This window comes from Mytilus trossulus, chromosome 2 (assembly GCF_036588685.1).
Source record: "Mytilus trossulus isolate FHL-02 chromosome 2, PNRI_Mtr1.1.1.hap1, whole genome shotgun sequence".
Classification (NCBI taxonomy): Eukaryota; Metazoa; Mollusca; class Bivalvia; order Mytilida; family Mytilidae; genus Mytilus; species Mytilus trossulus.
Window position 1 is genome coordinate 10,314,274 of NC_086374.1, and position 5,461 is coordinate 10,319,734.

The window sequence follows — 5,461 nt, forward strand, 5'->3', positions numbered from 1 at the left end:
GTGTTTAATTTATAACCATGCAGAAGGAGGAATATATTTTGTCTGTCCTCATGAAAGTTCTTAATCATTCCAGTTCATTATTTTAGGATCCCTTTTTGTAACTAGTTAAATTCAGACTTCTTTTTTTTAAATTATGAATGTTTTCTTCTACAAGGATATAGTATTTGGACATACAATAAACATATTTTTTAATTTTTTACACAAGTTTATGGTAAAACTATAAAGATTGTAATCCTTAGCTCAAAATGATAGACCACAAGAAATCAACATTAACTAGGAACAAAGTAATGCTTGATATCAGTCAGCCATTCAAAAATGTAATGTTAAAGTGGAATGTTTTATTAGGATGTAGTTTTGTGTATATTTAAATGCCTTCATTCAGCGATTTTCTTGGCAAGAGTATGTAAATACTCTCATCATAAAAACAAACAATAACTTTTTTATTGATCAGTGGCTGGCACAAATACAGAACAAAATTTAAATCTTGGTATCCTTGATGTTATATACAACCAGCAAGTTGATGCCACTACTGGTGGAGTTTTTATTCCCCGAGCGTATCACCAGCTCAGTACTCAGCACTTCTGTGTTGACAGGGATTATCATAAATATGGTCATAATTACCAATTGACTGGTTACAAATTTTTTGAAACACTAGGTCTTTTCTATCTCAAGAAAAGATTACCTTGGCTGTATTTGGTAAAACTGTTAGGAATATTGGTCCTCAATGCTCTTCAACTTAATATTTTCTTTGGCCTTTTAAAAAAAATATGGGCGCATCACCAAGTCTTTTGTAGACGAAATACAGGCCCAAATACAAAATTTCAATCCTGATTTTTTTTAAATGAGTTTATTGGCAAAGTGCTTAACCCAATCAACTATTTTAAAGAACTATATATTTGAAATATCTATAAATACCATAATTTGAAAAAGTGTATAACATACAGTTCTTTGAATAGCCAGGACTATATTAAAAACAACTTTTATTTAGTTGGTTACAATTCTTGAAACAATGTATGTCTCAATTATCTTACAGAACATTGTATGTATGATATTAAAAACGAAGTTTCTGAGTATGAAGTCTGTGAGATGGAAAGTCAGTGATTTGACAAATGCCCCTGCCATAGATATGAACCAGAAATAAAAATGAGAATGTCATGTAATATAAACTAAATGGGAAGTGCAATTTCTGTGGTCAAAAGGAAAATAACAAAAACGGTAAGTCCCTAAACAGATGACAAAAACTAAACCATCAAATGAATGGATAACAATTGTCATATTCCTGACTTGGTAAAACTATTTTTTTTATGTAAAAAATCGTTGATTAAACCTGGTTTTATAGCCATCTAAACCTCATACTTGTATGACAATCATTCCAAATTCCAACTGTTCTTGCTAAATGGGTGACATGTGAAAACACTTGCAGAAAAGTCGCCTACTTCTGGTGCTGTCATATTTTAAGTAATGTTAACCTCCAGAAATGAAGTCCATTTATCAGGTAAAGAGGCGAAAGGTGCTAAATGGATTCAAACTGTTGGTCAGAAATAAAATTACAATATGACAAAGAACGAAAAAAAAGACCAAAAGACAAACAACAGTATACAAAGCACAATATCAAAATCTAGATAAAGAGCAACACAATTCCAACAGAAAACGGGGGATCCTGACAAATTAGCAAATTACAATAGGACAAAAAATACTCAACTCCAAGGGAAAGTCTTTTGTTAAATGGCAAATTCAAAAGCTAACAAACATTAAACGAATGGATAACAACTTTCTATCACCAGCCCAGTAGTCAACACTTCGGTGTAGACATGAATATCAATAATGTGGTCATTTTTAAAGGCAGTGCTTTAAGGCCTGACTTTTAAGTCATGAGGTTCATCTTTTCATACGCAATCTATGCAGGGGGTCTTTTTGCCAGAAATAGATCCGGAAATGTTCGAATTTCTCCTCTTCTTTTTATGGTATGATATGGTTTTTGTTTCTTTCATTTACATTGGGGACTAAAGAAACGATCAGTGTGTATTGTTCGTTTTATAGAACTTGTTATTAGTGTGTATTTTGCATTATAAGCAGTCAACCTGACTACAAACTATCATTATGTGTATTCCGTGAGGAAAGAGGTCGGGTCAATTTCGAGTGTTATCTGACATCTAAAGATTCTTTCAGACGTTGTTAAAACAATGAAAAGTCGACTGAACATGATTAATATTGCATCTTCTATAATTCAAAGCGGAATTCGGTTTATGAACGAGAAACCGTAAAGCGTTTTCAATTTCGGTATTAGTTATGTATGTTGTCTACGTATTATCCTGGTTCCCGGTACTACGTTCCGGGTATTAGCTCTTTGATATATGTGATGTGTAACATTACGATCGGGTACCAGCCAATCTACGTGTGTATGTGTACATGATTTCCCGCCAAAACGACCGACATACAGCTATGGAAAATAGTCCATAAACGTTCCGTATAATGATATGCAAATTCATAATTAATCGTAACTTTTTTTATCTTTGTATAATAAATATAACAAAATGAATTCCACAAAATTGAAGATAGCATTATTTTACGAGGATTTCTCATATTTTTCTCACTTCCGGGCGCAGTAATACGTATGTTTTGAAGAAGTTCGAAGAATTTGACAAAGTGAATTGAGATCAATTGAGAAGGAAACGGATAGATATACGTCCTTGCTATCAGGTAAAACAATTTAAATGTTTAAACACATTTACTTCACACAAATAGTACAAGCTTAAGCTTTTTATTGTCTTATACACGACTGTAGTCAAGTGTTTAAACGACGGCGGTGACCTACAAGGTACGGGTCATACTGGGTCAAGTCTAAATATGTAAACATATCCACGTGCTATTACATGTAGGTAGAAAGCATCGTTATGCAATATCTACAATTTTTCCTCCTTTAAACATCGTTTAACCAGATATATTTCTCCTTTATACATCGTTTAACCAGATATATTTCTCTTTCAAACACACTTATAAAACACGGGTTGTCTGTATGTATCTTTTCTAGTGTTTTCTTGTCCTTATTAAAGTTCATTTGTTGATGTTTAAATATTTTTGAACGACTGAACACAGGAGTGAATGAATGCAACAATTATATATACTGAAGACTTGGGCTGTACAATGATAGTGTACGTATATCATGCTGATAATTATTCTAGCAGTAATTATATTAATTTAGGATGTAATGACAGGAATTCATGAGCTATGCCTCAGGCTTTCTGAAAAAATATCAATGACAATGTAAACAGGACCGAAACATTGACACGAATGATGCTCTCTTCTATGTTATAGTTATTTACAAAATGTAGGTATGTGTGTTGCACAAGTTTCAAAAAAACTTAAGTTATAAAACTTTTTTTCAGGGCACAAACCCACATTAAAGAGACTTGTCTACTGCCATACCCATCCTATTTTCATGCACCATTTGCAAGCAAGAGACTGAATGGTTTGCAAAATTAAAAATCAGGACGGTGTCCAATTAAAACAAAAGAACTAAACTGGATGAATATTGTAGGAGAAATCTAGAGGAAAGTTTTGATTTGTGAAATTGGTTTTCCTGAAAAGTCATTCATCCTAGCCTGCAGGAAGGAACTATAACTGTCCACCACCAACTGACGAGCTAATGTTGAGCTTCACATATGGAATTACTCAAATACCATCAATGTCTATGTTTTCAGCACAGATTTCACAAGTTATGACACAGCTGTGCTTTTTTTATACCTGTTAAAGAGTTGTATACTAAATTTTATTTTTTTATCAATAAATATATATTGTGTCATTTAAGAACTTGTATTTTGCCAAAAGATGCATACTAGTGAATGAAAGTGGTGCAGTTCATTTTGCTTTGGTATACAGAATTGAATTACAATTGTTCATGTTATTGGAATGCTTATAAAAATAAGGAGATGTGGTACAATGTATATGATATTTAGTGAGTTTATCAAGCAAAAGTGAATAAGAAATAGGTATAAGCAGTTACAGGTACTACTGTACAATCTCAAACAATGAGAAAAATTCATACCGTAAAGAGAATTTCATATTTACAAGTAAGTTTTGTTTTTGCGTTGAATAATTTTCTTCTATTGTTTTAATTGCAAATATGGGAAGTGGTTAAAATGCTAATGAGACAGCTGTTATGGCCACAGAGCCTTAATTGAAAACTTCTTTTTCATTCATACCGGTAGATTTTGTCTGGAGTTAGAAACATATCTGACAACTTTTCAAAATGCACATGGGGGTTTTACGTGAAAGATGGTTCATATAGTCATACAAAACCTCCAAGGGGGCCTTCAAATGGAAGCAGGACAAGTCGCCCCACTGGTTAATCGCCCCACTTTTTTTAAAAAAACGCCACAAACTGATTTATCAAATCGCCCCACATGTGAAATTGGTTAAATCATGTTTAATATTACTCCTGCCAACTCGCCCTACTTATAAAAAAACGGTAATATTAAGATTAATATATATATAATTAAAAATAAAATCTCGCACCACTTTAATGAAAACTTATCTACACAGAATACAAACAAACCGAAAATTAATTTAATTACTATTATTGATATATACTGAAATTATATATAATTTGTTTTAGATTGTTGAAGAATAACTGTAAGTTTTGAAGCTTAGTTATTTGCATAACAATTGAAAAGAAACCTGTTAAATGTATCATAATGCAATATAAGGAATTGAACTTATATTCAATGGGATAACATCTTTTTCCATAAGTGGGGCGAGTTGGCATTACTAAATTCATCCTGGTTAATAATATATTTATCTAGATTTCACCGATTTCCATTAGGTGGGACCAGTTGGCAGGATTAATATTAACGGGATTTAACACAGTTCACAAGTGGGGCGATTTGGTAATCCAGGTTGGAGCAGTTTTTTTGTCAAGCCTGATTTTTTTCGCAGAAAGCTCGACATAGGGATAGTGATCCTACGGCGGCTGTGATGTTAGCTCAGTTCTTAAAAGCTTTATATTTTAGAAGGTGGAAGACCTGGATGCTTCATACTTTGTATATGGTTGCCTCATGTTACGAAGTTTCCATCAGTCACATGTCAAATGTCCTTGACCTCATTTTCATGGTTCAGTGACTACTTGAAAAAAAAGTTAAAAATTTTTGTAATGTTAAATTCTCTCTTATTATAAGTAATAGGATAACTATATTTGGTATGTGCATACCTTGCAAGGTCCTCTTGCCCGTCAGACAGTTTTCACTTGACCTCGACCTCATTTCATGGATCAGCGAACAAGGTTAAGTTTTGGTGGTCAAGTCCATATCTGAGATACTATTAGCAATAGGTCTAGTATATTCGGTGTATGGAAGCAGTGTAAGGTGTACATGTCCAACTGGCAGGTGTCATCTGACCTTGACCTCATTTTCATGGATTAGTGGTTATAGTTAAGTTTTTGAGTTTTGGTCTGTTTTTCTAATAC